This window comes from Delphinapterus leucas, chromosome 12 (assembly GCF_059928025.1).
Source record: "Delphinapterus leucas isolate spDelLeu-1000000601 "Yukka" chromosome 12, BTC_Dleu_Yukka2, whole genome shotgun sequence".
NCBI lineage: Eukaryota > Metazoa > Chordata > Mammalia > Artiodactyla > Monodontidae > Delphinapterus > Delphinapterus leucas.
The window spans coordinates 20,914,177-20,932,862 of record NC_143140.1 but is presented as its reverse complement, the minus strand read 5'-3'; positions in this window follow the sequence as shown (position 1 = coordinate 20,932,862).

The window sequence follows — 18,686 nt, the reverse complement described above, 5'->3', positions numbered from 1 at the left end:
TCCTTTTCTTGCCTTGTTACTCTGGCTAGGACTTCCAGTACTATGTTGAATTGTAGTGAGAGTGGGAACCTCTGTCTTGTTCCTAACCATAGAGGGAAAGTTTTCAAACTTTCACCATTGAGTATGATGTTAGCTGTGGGTTTGTTATATATGGCCTTTATTATGTTGAGGTATGGTGTTCCTATATCCAATTTGTTGAGCATTTTATCATGAAGGATGTTGAATTGTTGTCAAATGCCTTTTCTGCATCTAGTGAGATGATCATATGATTTTTATTCTTTATTTTGTTAATGTGATATATGTTTATTGATTTACACATATTAAACTATTCTTGCATCCCAGAGATAAATCTCACTTGATCATGGTGTATGAGCATTTAAATGTACTGTTGAATTTGGTTGCTAATATTTTTGTTGAGAATTTTCACCTCTATATTCATCAGGGATATTGGCCTGTAGTTTTCTTTTCTTTTCTTTTTTTTTTAACTTTTTATTTTATATTGGAGTACAGTTGATTAACAATGTTGTGTTAGTTTCAGGGGTCCAATAAGTGATTCAGTTATACATATACATGTTTTCTCTTAGTATACTTAACTGGCTTTTGTATCAGGGTAATGCTGACCTTGTAAAATAAATTTGAACTGTTTCCTCCTCTTTGACTTTTGGAAGAGTTTGAGATGAATTGGCATTAATTTTTCTTTAACTTTCTGGTAGAATTCACCTGTGAAGCCATCCCGTCCTGAGTTTTTCTTTGTGGGGAGGTTTTTTATTACTGATTCAATCTCATTACTTGTTATTGTTCTGTTCAGGTTTTCTATTTCTTCAAGATTCATACTTGGTAGGTTGTATGTTCCTAGGAATTTATCCATTTCTTCTAGGTTGTCCAAGTTGTTGGCATATTATTTTTCATAGTAATATCTCATTATCCTTTGTTTTTCTGTGGTATCAGTTGTAATGTTTCTTCCTTCATTTATAATATTATTTATTTGAATCCTTTTTCTTTTTCTCTTGGTAAGTCTACTTAAAAATTTATCAATTTTATTTATCTTTTAAAAAATTAACTCAGTTTGTTGATCTTTTCTATTGTTTTTCTATTCTGCTTCATTTATTTCTTCTCTGATCTTTGTTATCACTTTCTTCTGCTAACTTTGGGCTTTGTTTTTGTTTTTCTAGTTCTTTGAGGTGTAAATTTAAGTTGTGTATTTAAGATCTTTCCTTTTTCTTAACGTACTCATTTGTCACTATAACTTCCCTTAGTGTTGCTTTTGCTGCATCTCATAAGTTTTGGTATGTTACATTTCCATTTTTGATGTTTTGATTTTCCTTTTGCTTTTACCTCTGACCCATTGGTTGCTCAGGGGTATGTTGTTTAATTTCCACATACAGTTGACCTTTGAACAATGTGGGAGGGTAGGGATGGTGACCTCCCCCACACAGTTGGAAATCCAAGTATAACTTTTGACTTCCCCCAAACTTAACTACTAACAGCATACCGTAGACTGGAAGCCTTACTGATAACACAGCTGATTAACACATATTTTGTATGTTATATGTATTATATGCTGTATTCTTAAAATAAGGTAAGATAGAGAAAAGAAAATGCTATTAAGATAATCACAAGGAAGAGAAAATACATTTACAGTACAGTACTGTATTTATTGATGCTGTAAGTTTACATCGTCTGTTTACAAGATGAATCATCTGTCATTCATCTTGAAGTACCTGTATCCATATTGCCTTATATGATACAGAACACTGTAGACATTATACACATTACTAACACCAGACATGAGAAATGAAAAGATGATGTGAAAAAGAAATTCATATTTATTTACAGGTATAACAATTCATGCCTTGATAAAAAAGAAGCATCGGTATGACTGCTTTATGGTAGGCTAGTGTAATCAATATACTTGCTTCACAGTAGCCTAGTCTATTCATTAATGAATAAATCATTACCACATTTTTATGGCATACAGTATTACAGTCATATTCATAATACAGTATGGAAACATTGTTTCATTTTTTTAAAAAACCATTTACATGTGATGATAGGCTGATATGTAGTTTCTCCAATTACAAGAGAGAGAGGTATACTGTACGGTAATGTAATTCTCTGAAAGTTATAAACCAGTAAGAAAACGAACACATTATTAATTATATATTAAATATCGCTCACTTTATGCCTATACAGCAATAGGCTATGCAGTTCAATACAAGTCTTGCACACAGTGTTCTACAGGATGAGTACTTAAGCAATGATGATGATGATGGTGACACAAAAACACCTCATACAGTTCTTGTCATGCAGTTATTAGACTTTCACACAAAGACACTCACACACATACGCAACAGATAAGCTTATTAACTGTAAGGCATGACGATTATTTACTATTCATTAAGTGCAAATGGGTCATCATAAAGGTCGTCATCACATTGAGTAGGCTGAGAATGAGGAAGAGGAGGGGTTGGTTTTGCTGTCTCAGGGGCGGCAGAGGTGGAAGAGTTGAAGGAGGTAAAAGGGGAGTTACACTTGTATTATGCAAAGACACTGTAATTTTCTTTCTGACATTTTTGGTTTTTTATTTCTCTAAAAATATTTCTATATGGTACCAATCCTTCTTCCACCATTTGCTTTAGGTTCAGTGCCTGCACCATAGAAGTGTCCATGTTGTAAAAGAAGTCAAAAGCAGTTTCCAATAATCAGAACACTTTTGCCAGGTTGACTAATGTCAGTTCATTATCTGGCACTGCTCCTTATATGTCTTCTTCCTCATCATCTGGTACCAGTTCAGAAGCACTCAACTCCATCAAGTTGTCTTCTGTTAATTCATCTGGTGTTTATTAACTCTTAAATTTCTCCAAGGTCCATATCTTGAAACCCTTCTCTCCCCGCCTTTTAAAAAACTTTTCCATATCCACAATGTCTTTCATGATTTCCTTGATTGGCTCTCTGTTATAAATCCCGTGAAGTCATTCACAACTTCTAGACACAGCAGGAATTTATTGTTCTGGGCTTGATGGCTTTCATGGCTTTTTCTATAACAATAATTGCATTCTCAGTGGTGTAACCCTTCCAGACTTTCATGATATTCTCTCTATTGGGGTTCTCTTCCATAGTGTTGGCAATCCTTCCCATAGAGTACAATTGTGTAATGAGCCTTAAAGGTCTTTATGGTCCCCTGATCTAGAGGCTGAACTAGAGACGCTGTGTTTGAGGGCAACTAGGCCACTTCAACATGTTTGATGTTGAACTCATGGGGTTCTAGGTGCCCAGGGGCATTGTCCAATATCAAGAGAACTTGAAAAGCCAGTTTCTTACTTGCAAGGTAGTTCTTGTCCTCAGGGACAAAGCATTGATGGACTCAATCCAGAAAAAGTGTTCTTATTGTCTAGGCCTTCTTGTTGTACAACCAAAAGACCAGCAGCTGGTGTTTATTTTCTCTTCATGACTCAAGGAATAGCACCTTTACAGATAAGCGCAGTCCTAATCATAAACCCAAATACATTTGCACAAAACAGTAGAGGTAGTCTCTCCCTTCCTGCCTTAAATCCTGGCGCTTACTTCTCTTCCTTTGTGGCATTATTTTTCCAGAATAAGGCTCTTTCCTCTGCATTAAAAATATGTTCAGGCAGATATCCTAATGACCTTCTTTATCTCTTGCTGCTGGTTTTGACTGAAAGTCTATTTTGTCTGATACAAGTACAGCTACCCCTGCTCTCTTTAGGTTTTAATTTGCATGGAATATATTTTTCCATTTATTCACTTTGAGCCTGTGTGTGTTTTTGAAGCTGAAGTGAGTCTGTTGCAGGCAGCATATAGCTGGGTCTTTAAAAAAAAATCCATTCATTCACTCTATGCCATTTGATAGGAGAATTTTACCTATTTACATTTAAAGCAATTATTGCTAGGTAAGGACTTACTATTGCCATCTTGTCAATTTTTTTTTTTTGGCTGTTTTGTAGTTTGGTTGTTCCTTTCTTCCACTCTTGCTGTCTTCCTTCATGAAATGATGATTTTCAATAGTGGAATGTTATGATTCATTTCTCTTTATCTTATATGTATTTACTGTAGGTTTTCATTTTGTGTTTACTTTGTGGCTTACTTGAAACCTCTTACACATGTAACAGTCTTTTTTAAACTGATAACAATTTAACTTTCATCACACACACAAACTCTTCTATTTTTCCTCCTCATATTTTATGTTTTTGATGTCAAACTTCACATCTTTTTATATTATGTATCCATTAACAAGTTATTGTAGCTATATCTACTCTGAATACTTTTGTACTTCAACCTTTATATTCAGATTACTGTGATAATATTATATGGTGGTTAACACATCCCGACCCAGCAGTTGGACCGCACCCAGAGATGTTCAAAGAAAAACATGCTGGGTCCAGGCCCCCATCACGGCCCCAAGTGGAGAAATGCGCACCAGGAGTATTGGGACCAGGTCATGCACCTGGGGCTCCGGCAATGAGTCCCCGCCACCCAGCGATCCTGATGTATCCTGCTTGCTCAACTGCTGGTTCAGCCAGTATTTCTTTAAATAAGATTTCTAGCCCTTTCTTCCTCTCTTCTTCTCAGACTCTAATAATATGTAGATTGTTTTTCTTAATGGTGTCCCATAAGACCTGTAGGTATTCTTCATTACTTTTTTTTTCTTCTCTGAATGGACAATTTCAAATGGTCTGTCTTTGAACTTGGTGATTCCTTCTTCAGCTTGACCTAGTCTGCTGTTGAGGCTTTCTATTGAATACTTCAGTTCAGTCATAGCATTCTTCAGCTCCAGAATTTCTCTTTGTTTTCTATCTTTCTTTGCTGAACTTGCCATTTTGTGCTTATATTGTTTTCCTGATATCACTAAATTGTGTATCTAGGTTCTCTTGTAGCTCTCTAAGCATCTTTAGAACAATCACTTTGAATTCTTTGTTGGGAAATTCCTGTATCTCCATTTCTTTGGGGCCAGTTACTGGAGGTTTACTATTGATATATATTCCTTTGGTGGAGTCATGTTTCCCTGATACTTCAGGATCCTTGTAGTCCTGCATAGGTGTCTACACATTTGAAGAAGCAGTCAGCTCTTTCAGACTTTCTGGACTGACTTTGGTAGGAAATGACTTTTACCTGTGGTTGGGGCCATACTGGAGCATTCTGTAACTACAGGTCTAGTGATGTAGGACACCAAGTGCTGGGGTGTGTGGTGGCACCAGGTGTGGGGGGAGCATGCTGACACTTTGGCTCAGGGTTTAGAGGTCCATATCACAGACAACTTCATAGCCCTTATATGCAGCATATCTGCAGCATACCTACAGATCCTGCAAGGGATGTTGGGGTCCTCAGCAATGCCTTGAGCTCCAGTGGCTAGGGACCAGGGCAAGCAGCAGTACTGGCCAGAGCTGGTGGTGTGCACACACTTGGCTATAAGGGCCAGCCGCAGGTAGGTAGGGGCTGATTGCAAACAGACATTTAGTGATGGGTCCAGGGCCAGCAGCAAAGGCCAGGGCTAACTGTAAGTGCACTGGCAGCTGTGGGGACCCTGGCTGCTGGTGTTTCCTACTATGGCTTCACAGTCCTCCCCAGCTATGCACGGGGCAGTGGAGGCCCGTGGTGTGCAAATGCACAGCTGAAGGGGCTAGCCCTGAGTACATACACAGCAGTGAGTGTCAGCTGTGGGGTCTAGGCTGGCATCTTGCACTTGCACAACTGCAGAGGCCTGGGCTGCCAGTGTGATTCCCTGGCTCTGCTGGGGGCAGGGAAGAGGAGAGAGCTGGGTGGGACTTAGGTGGCTGGTGTCACGCAACACAAATACCTGTGGGGTAAAAGCTGGTGAAATCTGCAGGGAGTCTGTGGCAGCGCTGCTGGCCATTGGTTTCTTCAGTGGCGAAAGCTACTGAGGTCACTTGCAGAGCAGATCACGGGAAACCTCAGTCTTTCTCTTGCTCTGTGGCTAATGCTTTTCCTCCTTGTTTCTAGCCCTCTATGCATCTCAGCTTTGCCGGTCTTTGAGTGGGGTGAAACTGAAGTGGGACCTTTGTGCAGTGCCCCCAGAAGGCTGGGGAAAAGCTGGTCATCCACCCTGCTTTTCCTTTCCCTGCAAGGAAAACTCTTCCTGGTTGGGGAGTTTCCTCTTGGTGCTGAGCAACGCCGGCTTGGGGGATGGGATAATGCAGACAAAATGAAGCTATTCTTCCTTCCCCTTATGTGCTTTTATTCTCCATTTTTTTTCTTCACTGTGTTACTAAAACATCTTAAGTGGACTTCAGAACTCTCCTGGAGCTGTTCTTTTTCAGGGATAGCTGTCTAATTGTTGGTCTCAGTGGGGGATCAGAGTCTGGGATCTCCATCGTGGTTGTTTGCTCCTCTCAGGAAGGACAGAGTCCTCTCCTGTGGAATCCGGCACCTGGTAGACTTCACAGTGCTTTCAATGCCTGCAGACTTTGGTGAGTATCCTGGAAAATCAGTTGTTCCAAGGGCACTCTCTAGGTCCTCAAGGCCAAAAATGTATCTTCCTTAAGCCCAGAACCACAGCTCCAACTGCTTCACCAACAGTAAATAATTATCTCCATTCTGGCCTAGCGGAAGGTCTGTAGGACTGTTTGTCTTCCAGAGAAATCTTTATCAGTTTTTCTGCCTTTTTCCCAGTAAGCCAATATCAAGGACATTTATGTCTTGGTTTAAAATGAATAGCAAGACACAGGGCTATTATTTTAAATTCTGGGCACCATTCCAGAAATGTATGGAATGGGAATGATTCTCTTGAGGAGGGATTTCTAAGCACTGCAGGTGTCATTTGGATGTCAGCTACGTAGCCCAGTACATAGGTCTAGTTGAAATGGTAAGAAATTATATACCAACTCCTTTCAGAGTTGGCCTAGTAAGGATTCCACTTTCAATATCTTACCATTTTGGGTAGCAATTCTTTAAAAAGAAATTGTTTCTAAGATGCTCTGTAATAAGAACTGATGTCAGCTATGCTAACTCGGTCGGAATAGCCCATCTTTCAGACGTGTTTGAGCTATGCACGATTGTTACATGACTCAGTCATCCTGATAGTCCTCTATTCATTTTTCCTGCTCTGCCTCTCTTAATGGTCACTGATGAGAACGTAATAAACACAGAGCTCCTAGCAATGAATGTGTCCCGGGGACCTCAGCTCCAAGGCTCCTGCCTGAGCTTACCATCTAAAAATGCCTGTGACTCAGACTGGTCACCCACCAAGTTTGCTTTTCAGCTGCTTGTTTCTATCGTGTGATCGAGACATTGGATGTGCCTGGATCCCAAGGGCCTTCCTCTGTTCTAGACATTCCAATCTAATCACTCTGAAAAATATGCAATGGAGTAAATGCCACTTTAACTATAAGCTTGCTCCAACTGGATTAGAATCAAAATAAGCATGCTTAAGACAAAAATTCGATCTGAAAGTTAAAATTAGTGATTGAGCTTCTGAGACAGGAGTCCTTTTTTTTTTTTTTTTTGCGGTATGCGGGCCTTTCACTGTTGTGGCCTCTCCCGTTGCAGAGCACAGGCTCTGGACGCGCAGGCTCAGCGGCCATGGCTCATAGGCCCAGCCGCTCCGCGGCATGTGGGATCTTCCCGGACCGGGGTACGAACCCGTGTCCCCTGCATCGGCAGGCGGACTCTCAACCACTGCGCCACCAGGGAAGCCCAGGAGTCCATTTTTATTTCATGATTAAGTTATTTTCTTTTCTCATTCTTATTTTAATATTCTCATTTCCGCTATAAACCTACACCATCATCCAGTCCCGTACATTGTTTCTCAAGTAGTTCTCCTTTTTATTGGCCTTTTATTTATCTTTCTGGTCTCACTTTGGGTTTACTGCCTCTTTCCCCTTCAGGGCACCCTGAGTTCTGGATGCAGATCTAAGCATTGCAGAGATGTCCTAACAGCAGAGGTTAGTAAGCAATGATGAACACTGGCTTTAGAGTTAGACTGGGTTTCAAATTCTGTCTCTAACACTTAGTAGTTGTGTAATTTGCACATGGTGTTCACCTTTCTCTGTTTCAATCTCCCTGGTCATAAAATAGGAAGAAATCATATTTATTTCTATAGGGTGGTTTTCAGGATCAATGAATTTATGTAGGTAATGCCCTTGGCAAAGGTCCTGGCAAATGCAGGAATACCCCCCTGCCAGATGCTACTTCCTGATATAAGTAGGAGGATGCTCACCAGATCCCTGTGTAAATCGGGAATCAGGAAGAGTTCAAATCTCAGATCTGGCTCCGGAGGGTTGCAAGACCCCGGGCAAGTTGTTCAGTTTGTCTGTACTCAGTTGGCTCTTTTGCGAAATAGGGATAAAAACATCTGTCTCATAGGTATCATTTCCATGTGGATTAATACTAGCTTTTTCTAAAAGATGACAGTCAGGTTACATTTGCCTATATAAAGCTACCACTGTACATCTTTCTCTGAAATATCCTGATAATGAGAAAGAAATATGACATCATTTGTAAAGGTTCCCAGGGGCAGTTACTCTCGCTCCATCCTCATGGCCATAAGCAACACCTTTTATTCAAATCATATAGTAACACGGGACTTCCCTGGTGGTGCAGTGGTTAAGAATCCACCTCCCAATGCAGGGGACACGGGTTCCATCTCTGGTCAGGGAACTAGATCCCACATGTATGCTGCAACTAAGAGTTTGCATACCACAACTAAGAAGGTTGCGAGCCACAACTAAGGAGCCCACTGGCCACAACTAAGGTGCCTGCCAGCCGCAACTAAGACCCAGCGTAACCAAAATAAATAAATAAAATTAAAACAAACAAACAAATCATATAGTAACAGACTTTTTACTTTAGATGAGGTCCTCTGCAATTGGAATGGGTAGTGTTATGAACAAGTTTTCTCTGCTTTGCATTCCTTCTACAGATTCAGATTACAGGAGGGGGGAGGCCTGTGCAGCTGACCAGAGATTGAAGCTGATCAGACTCCAGAAACCACAGGGGCCTATGGTGGATCATGGTGAAGAACCAAAAACCTCAGCTGTTCTAAAAATGAGATTCCTTTTTCTAGTCAGAGATAATGGAACCCATTCCATTATAAAAGGATACACAGAAGAGAATGAGTGAGCTGTTTATTTTACTACCAGCAAAGGGCCTTATGGTCAGATGTATTCTTGTCCCCAATTGTTTGCTACTGCTCTCTGTGCGGGGACTGTGCTTTCCACCCCATGGACATCAGGTTTCATGTGACTAGGTTTGACCAGGGAAATGTGAGCAGTATGCCACTTCCCAACAGAAGCTTTAGGAGCCACTGGTAATTCTTTGCTCCTTGTAATTCCTTCTAAGAATCCTCTCCAATGATTCCCTTATGGGGGCCAGAAGTACAGGGATGGTCACCGGACTTGACTGACCTCTTCTTGGCAGTGCTGCAAGATAAGCACAGTTTGTCTAGCTTTTCACTTTAGGAGGTAGCGACATGCTGTCCTCAAGCTTGGTTTCCAGTCAACACAAACATGCACACACATACACACACACAGACACGTCTCTCATAGATATTTATTTTTTCTAGATGGTTGAATAAATTCCCCTATCTTTTATCTTCTGGGAGATAATTGAACTTCTTACTGCAGTTGGAAAATGTGGTGCCAATGATACTGTAGTAAACGAAGGAACTTCATCAACTTCTAATTAGAAATCGAATCTCTGTGTGGAGAGCATAATAATATAGCCCGCTTCTCATCATCTACCACAGAACTTGGTTCAAGGATGACTTTATTGAATGTATATGATCCTGAAAACCACCTCATTAAACTTATTCAAAAAAAAAAAACCTCCCTAACTTCTGGGCCAGTGCTGTCCAGTAGAACTTTCCATAATGACAGAAGATTTCTCTATCTGGGGGTGCAATATGGCACCTACTAGCCACATGTGGCTGTTGAGTACTTGAGATACGCTAGCATGACTGAGGAGCTGAAGTTTGAATTTAATTAACTGAATTTATGTTTAAATTTAAAGGACCACATATGGCTGGCAGCTAATAAATTAGACAATGCCCCTTAGACCCGACAATGGAAGAGTATCTTTTCCTAATAATGGAAGCACTCTTTCATGTTACTATATCTGGCACTAAGGAACTTATACGTATGTATATATATCCGTGTGTGTGTTTACGTGTGTGTATGTATAAATACACACACATAAATACACACACATGTATAAATATATATATATTTATAGTTATCTATCTATACAAGTACCAGGCAACCTCGCCCTTTTATGTTCAGGAAGCCATATCACGTTGATCCAAGAAAGTATTGCCTGTTCTGTTTTAGACTCATATGGGTCCTCTCAACAGAGGTATAATCTAGCTTTATGGAGAAAATGTTATAATAAAGCATTTCCCCAAGATAGTCCCAATATGCAAACGGCTAGTACCATATCCTAGAATCATAAGTCAAGGACATTCTTATTTAGTCCATTCATTGATCTAGAAAGAACCGCTCCCGAACTATCCTGACAACTTCCAATATTATAGTCTCAAATCTCTACACTTTAGCTTTTTATCTTTATACTTGACATTAGGCTCCCAAGTTCTTCTAACAACCAGATTTTAGTTGCCCCGGTCATTGAACTGAAACCGAACTGTATTTTCATCTCAACTGATAATTTTTAATAAATAAGTTTTTGTCCCCCGGTTTTCAAAGGACTCATCTCACTGCCAAGATGTAATATTCAGGGAACTACTGTAATTGTTAAGGCCATGGGATTTGGAAAATAATAATACCTGATTATGAGGATATAATTATTTGGGAGGCTGGAGGCTGATGTATTATTAGGGACACCTGGACACTGACTTTTTTTTTTTTCACTTCCTGTGGCTACAGCCTTCCAGGTGGACTTTCTCAGGGAGTAGAGGCCAGGGAATTCCTTGCCAAGACAGGCCACATTGGTCACTGCCTCAGAGAGGTTCTTTATCCCTGGCTAATTAACTAAGACGTTTAATCTATTCTTAATGAGGGTGTGGTGTGATCTCTTCTCCTTAATTATAGAGCACCAGAAAGGCCTGGCTCTACTTCCTAGTGACAGTGTGAGAATTAATTCATCTGTAGGACTTAGCCTAGCAACTATTATTATGGCCCCAATCAATGATTATTGATGTCATTTTGTTCTTCCTGAGTTCTAAAATTGAAATGCAATTTTACTCAAAGAACAAAAAAACTTCTAAGAAGCATAAGGTCTTTTGGAATAGAGTAAAAGACTATTCAGTACAAAGAGAGAAAGCTACACCAAGTATCTGGACACCAAAAGTACACCCACATGCAAGGTTTTATAGTTTTCTATTAAAAAAACAAAGTATGATGGGATGAATAAATTAAAGATCAGCCTCCCTTCTACAGACAAGCTAGGCATGACCAGCCCTGACCTTTATTCATCTGAGAAAAGGAAGTTAATGAGAGGATATTAAGAAGGAAAGCTGGGGCACGCTGAGGTTTCCACAGGCTGTATGTGGTTGCTTCTGTGACAGACCCTGGAATTTCTCCCAGATTTTGTCTCCAGTTTCCCTCAGCCCAATATGGGTGTATTCCTAAAGCTCTAAGCCACCTGCCTATGAAAAGTGGGCCCCATAGGAAGCTCCAAGTGTGGTTTCAGGGATCCTCTTTGCAGACAGAGGCAGACGAGAGAGCTGGTCCTCAAGTCTTCCCATGATAGAGAAGAAATGCCACCAGCAGGAGTAGCCTCAAATCCACAGGGTGACACATTGAATCAGATTTTCTGAACTTGGAAACTAAGTTGGACAGTTTTGAAAATATATCCACTCTTTCAAACACTATCCTGAAAGAGATCATGCACTTTCCGAAATGGTTGACCTGCATCAGGACGCGACTTAAGCAATGAAGAATTCAAACTGAATTCAAAGAGAATATTAAATATGGGACCAGATATTTTACAATGTTTAATGTAAACCATCCACCAATCTTATATCTAATATTAAAGAGAACAAGTCATGAATATTTATTTCTCAAAATTTAAATACAGCAGAGATCAGAAAGAGTGGAATATTAGGAGTATGTTCCATATTGTTGTGTCTTTATCCTCCAGGGGAAAATGTAAAACTCTGCAGCTAAAGCATCAACTTGATCACTTAATGATGGTGAACATTTTAGAATTTGCTCTGAGGGAAATAAAGTGGAAATTTAAATAGTATTTCAACTTGCCATTAGTGTGGGTTTTCACTGTCTGTTTCCAAATGAGGACACAAGTGAAAGATAATGCGGGAGCTGCTCCGACTATATTATGTTCAGACAAATCCTCTTCCTTTTACTGACTCTGTAGATAACATGCTGCTTTAATTGCAGAGATGGCTTTGTTTTTAAGCTGTTTGTCTTTAAAGAAACTTTAAAGTTTCCCTATTTGACACATATTCTTAGAGTCCTTGGATGCAAAATGTCTCCATGTGCATATAGACACAGAAATACGTTTTATATTTACCAAATAGGACAGCAATTTATTCCAAGTTGCAGAGTCACCTCCTCTAAGAAAATATTCACTCTCCTCATTGCTAAGAACACGTACTCCTTCCTCCTTGCCAGATTATATACTGTCCATTCCCTTTATTTCTGAACCACAGCAAAGGGTCTACTATCCTGTCAGACGAGTCTAATTAAACTTTAGGACATATTCAAATACTAGAAATAAACAAAAATAAGACAAGAGCTCATGCATAATAACAGCAGGAATCATCAGAGCAGTCATTTAAATACACACTTTTAATCAAGCAACTTAAACATCACAATACAAAAGTGGAATAGAATTTAAATTTAAATCAACATTCTACCCCATAAAAAAGCAGCTGGGCGGGAGCAAAATTGACAAAGATACTTTCACTTTACCCGTGTAAATATCAGACTGTTTTTTTTCTCCCTAGGCTTGCTTTTCTTTCTTTGGCATGACAGTTCTGATTCTTCAGCCTCCCCATGAAGAAGAGAAAAATTCCCTTGAAGCTGAACTAAATTCATCAGCAAATGAAATTACATTCATCTGATAAAATGCTAAATGGAAAAAGGCAGGTTTATTTTAAGCCGTCAACAGGCTGTTTTAGTTAATCATGCACAGTGCAAAAGACAGGAGTTTGGTTGCTAAGAAAATGGTTGGCATGTTTCCACAAGATACATGTGATGTGAAATGCATCTGCTCGTTTTAACAGGGAAATAGGAAAAAAAAATAAACAGTTCGGGGTATCTTTAGTGAGTCACTGTGAAACACAGAGCCAAAATAACTTGTGTTGTCAGTTTATTTTATACCACCTTATTGTTATGACGTTAGCCTTTTCTTATATTCAAAATTTTTCATTATAATAGTGGTATTTTGTTAGAAAATTGATATATATTCGTTGTAGATAAATTGGAAAAATAAAATAAGAAAATTAAAATCTGCCACGACACACACAAACACAAATATCAATATCTACAATGCCTGTTGTATGCATAGTCGGGACTCAGTATTTATTTGCTGAATGAATTCATATATATTTATAAATATGGGATCATACTGTATATACTTTTATAACCTTTTTCTTCATTAAGATATTCAGCATAATCAATTTTCTATATTATTAAATATTCATCTTTAGCATTTTTTAAAATAGTTTCATCATTATGGGACATGTAAGTTGTTCTCTTGCAAGACTTTTATAATAACCAGGAACTAAACACAAGCATCTCCCCCACTGAGGCTGACACTATGATGCTGATGAAATCTGAATATATTCAAGAGTTTCTGCTTGGATGTTACACTTATACCTCTGGTTATTGAGACAGTCATTGGAGTCTCAGCTGTTCTGATCATGTGTAATTTCACCATTTCCGACATCAGATACAGACCTTCACTACTTAGATAGATGCCGTCAGCATCCAGGCATACTAACGTGAGAGAGACTAGCCAAAGATGGAAACCTGCTCAGCACCCCTGTACATGCCACAGTGGTCCTCAGAGTGAGGTAACCATGGACACCCATGTCCACAGCATCTTCAAGGTGGCTGTTGTGGATGAAGAGGACAGGCCAAAAGAATGGTATTAGATCACAGTGTAGAAGAATATATAGGTTAAGAAAGCTATGGATTATGTGACCCAGAAGGCTGAGAAGTTCAAAGCAGAGAAATGAGAAGCAGAGAAACATGGCTGGTAGTGAAACCAAGCAGGACCCTGGGGGGCTCCTGGGCACAAAAGCCTTTCTGTGTTCCCCATTTATTGATTACAGGAAATAGGCTTCATTCAGCCTTCATGACCTTCCCTGAGTTCCAACAGGCAAGTTCAAACAGATGCTAATTAGGGAAGGGAGGGGATGGTAAGACAAGGGAGGGACAGTTAAGAAACAATAGTGCAGCCTTGGGGCAGGGTCCTGGTTCCCCCTCAAGGGATATACATAACAATACCTTTGAGCTGTTTTGCAGATACTGAAACGCCCAGCAGGTGGGAGAAGTTAACAGTCCACTGCCCACCAGCACGTAGACCCCAGACTGGTTGGAACCTGAAGGTTGATGATGCTGACTCCCACTTACCTCACCACCCACCAATCAGAAGAATGTCCACGAGCTGACCACGCCCCCTGTGAACCAGTACTATAAAACTCCTCACTACCCCCTCCAGGTCAGGACACACAGTTTTGAGGGCATTAGCCTGCTGTGGTCCCCTTTGCCTGGCAAAGCAATAAAGCTATTCTTTTCTACTTCACCCAAAACTCGGTCTCCAAGATTTAATTCGGTGTCGGGGTACAGAGGCTGGATTTCGCATCAGTATCTCCTGAGAACTCACTTGAATCCACAGTCTTCACTAAGGACAAAATGGAAAACAGGGAAATTCAAAGCAAAAACAATGATGGAAGGCAAACAGAAGATTCTTGAAGATTCAGTAAAGTCCTCAAGGCTGAACTAGAACTAGCCTGCTGAGAAGGAAGAACTTGAGTCTCAGCAGGATTATTGAAGAATTCCAATGTTCTTCAAGTTCACAATCACAAGCTCTCCCAGGGCAGAGCCCCCCTGTCCGAATATGCCTCATCTGAACCCACTGTCAAAGCAGGTGACCACACTGACCAGAAGGAAAGCTGTGTTCCCAGATCTGTCACAGAGTTTAAATACGAGCCAAGTCAGTTCAGTGGCAGCGGAAAACATTGTATTTAGACTGTGAATTAATCTGCAGAGATAAATAGATCCAAATATATAAAACAGCTCAAACAAAATAGACGTCAATTCTTGCGCACTTAACAGACCAAGGCAGATGTTCCTGGGTGGTGGATGGGCCGTCTCCACACAATGACTTAGGGACGCAGGCTCGTTTTATCTCCTCCAGGGCTTCATCCCTGTCATCTGCTTCCAGGTAATGAAGAGCGGTGAGAGCACAGAGGGCCACAGCTGCTTCACTAGCGCCTGGTCCCCAAAATGGCATTCAGCAGAAACTAACACACCATTGTAAAGCAATTATACTCCAATAAAGATGTTAAGAAAAAAATGGCATTCATCACCAAAATGCAGTCATGTGATCTACCTGCAGGGAGGCTGACACCGCACCTGTAGGCCAATTGCATGCCCCCAAAGAAGAGAAGATGGATTGGTGGGGAGGGGAGGGAAGAGCTCACACAGTTTGCAGTTGTTTAAATTTGCTCGTACTTTGTATACTTGAGTGATTCTTATTGCACTCAAGCAGTGTTGTGAGTCGAAAATAAAAGGTATGTCTTGATGAATAAAGAGCCACTTTAAGTTGGTGCCATAAGAACAAGTAGAAGTTCTGGGCTACATGGGCTACAAAATTCTAAATTCTGGGCTACAAAATTCTAAACCTTGTTATTAAAGATCATCAATTGACCTTAAGAAATTTTTCAATTTATATTCTCAACTCCACGCCATTGTCTACATCACTGCCAACACTATGTACAGTATTAACATTTTAAAGCTTTTATTATATCTATATGCAATTAGATTGTAATATTATATTATATATAATATATATATTTTTTTCCTCTCACACACAAGATAAAGTATTCAAACAATAGAGAAAAGTTGGGTGAGAGATGTTAAAAAATATATCACCAGAGGGAATCACCACTAATTGGTTGACCATCTTTTCATACAACACTCTACACAGATACATTCCACAAAAAGATTACATTACACTTGCTTTTCTAAAACTTGTGGACATTCTTCTTGTTCTATTTTCCTTCTTTTTTTTTTTTTTGGTTTCTTTATTCCCTTCCTTCCTCCTTTCCTCCCTCTCACCACCCTCCCTCCCTCCCTCCCTCCCTCCCGTTTCTCATGCTTTGCCTTTAATGGCTGTAACTGAGTCACTTTACTAAGTAGGTCCTGGATCAAGGAGGTACGATTACATGGCAACTGAGAGAATGGACCCTACAGCCACACTGCCCGGATCTGAATTCCATCTTGTCCGTGTACTTGCATTCATGACCTCTCTGTCTTCTTATCTATGAAGTGGATAATAATAGTACCTGCCTCATTAGGCATTGTTAATCTATGTGAGGATTGAATGAGTTAATATGTGTTATGTGTCTTGAACAGCACCTGGTGCATAGTAAGTGCTATACGTGTTTGCTATTATTAATCTATCTACATGTTACTAATATTTTCTCCTGTGTATGGTTTGTCTTTTGGCCTTATAGTATAATTTTTCCATAAAGACTAAAATGTTTTTATGCAGTGAAATATAGCTTTCCCTTATAGCTTTCCTATTTCCAAATGTGTCTTTTAAAGGTCTATCTCTTTATTTCCTTTTATGTCAACTATGTCACATATATGTTTTTCTAATTTATGCTTTCTTTCAATTAAAATTGAGAGTGGAGTTTTTGGTGACTGTTTTGGTAAAGTCAAAGCTATCATTCTATTTCCTTAAGGTTTCTACATTGGTGTTTGCTTAGAGAAGCCATTGCCACCCACTTATAGGTTAACTAATTTATGGAAAATTGATGTAGGCAGAGACATAACTTTTTTTTTTCTAGATTGTTTGCTAATTATCCCGACACTAGTTACTATCCTCTGCTCTGATTGAGGGAGCAACTGAGGACTGGTCCCTTCCTTGCAGCATGACAGGACAGAAGCTGCGCCCCTCCTTTTGTTACAGAGTCGGTTGAGAGAGAGGTCTGTGCCTACAGTCAACTCTTAATTACCATCCCCTAGATGACTCACTAGCAGATCAATGCATTTTTTTTAACTTGAAATGTTTTTTGTTTTTAAACTTTATTTATTTATTTTTGGCTGTGTTGGGTCTTCGTTTCTGTGTGAGGGCTTTCTCTAGTTGCGGCGAGCAGGGGCCACCCTTCATCGCGCTGCGTGGGCCTCTCACTATCGCGGCCTCCCTTGTTGCGGAGCACAGGCTCCAGACGCGCAGGCTCCATAGTTGTGGCTCACGGGCCTAGTTGTGGCTCCGCGGCATGTGGGATCTTCCCAGACCAGGGCTCGAACCCGTGTCCCCTGCATTGGCAGGCGGATTCTCAACCGCTGCGCCACCAGGGAAGCCCAGATCAATGAATTTTTTAAAAGACTCCAAAAAAAAAAAAAAACCTCAGCCTGGGCTCCTTGCACTACTTTCCACTGGGCTCTGCTCAGAACTGTCAGCGAACGTTAACTGTACATAAGTCAGCTTGGACGAACACTTTTTTAAAGGCATATAAATGTCTTACAAAGCTAAGTATAAGCGAGTCTTGAAATTTCCGTGTTGTAGCTCTCTATGCATTAGGCTCATTAATGATGACAAATCATGGAAAGGTGAAGAGTTTCTTTGAAAAAATGAAATCCACATGTTATTTCTCTGACTAGGGCCCTCTGGTATGATTTTATAGATTGCAATGAAGACAAAAGGGCTTAGAGGAAGTCTGGCAGAGGTAAGTCACCCCAAAATAGAGCTTTGACTTTGGAATACAGGATTAGTGAGTCAACAGCTCACAAAACGTTTTTTATAAGACTCTCTCTTGTCATGGAGGGCTGCAGCCTGAGATTCTATGAGGAAGGAGCTTAGACAACCTCAGATGTCACAAGTCTTTTTGTATCCAAAAATTCTTATTAACAGAGTTATGGACCTTGGACTGTAATACCGGTTTCTAAAAATCATTATGGTTCAGTTATGGTCTATGGCAATGCTCTTCTAAGTATGTGTGGTGAAGAACCAGTTATTTTTTCCAATCTGCAGTGAATTACTAGAAAAATTAAATGACAGTGAAAACAAATATATGTAAAAATAGAAGCCCCATTTTTTATTACTAGATTTATTAGATACCAAATTACTCTGTCAAAAGTTCCTAAATGCTAACTTTTAATTTCTGGGCTGATTTCATTGCAGACCAGTCATAGTAACACACTTTGAGTGGCACTGCTTTACACCATTTCTGGCTCCTAAACGAAGGCATTTTTCAAAGCCAAGGATTCTCCATCAGAGAAGGGTGAAAAAAGGATTAATGCACAACAGTGAACTGTGGTCTATGTAACTGCAGCAAATGTTAGGACCTCTTCACTCCTGTGACCTGGTTAGATAAATTGTCCTTTGGCCTAATATTTAGTTTTGAACTGATAAAGCCATGATACACGTGGAATCTCTCATTCTGTAAGTAACGTTCAAATCCTAAAGATGCTGACTGCATAACATATTCCCCTTTTCAACTGTAATTTATTCAATGTTTTCCATGCTTAAGAATTTTTTTTTTTTTTTTTTTTTTTGTT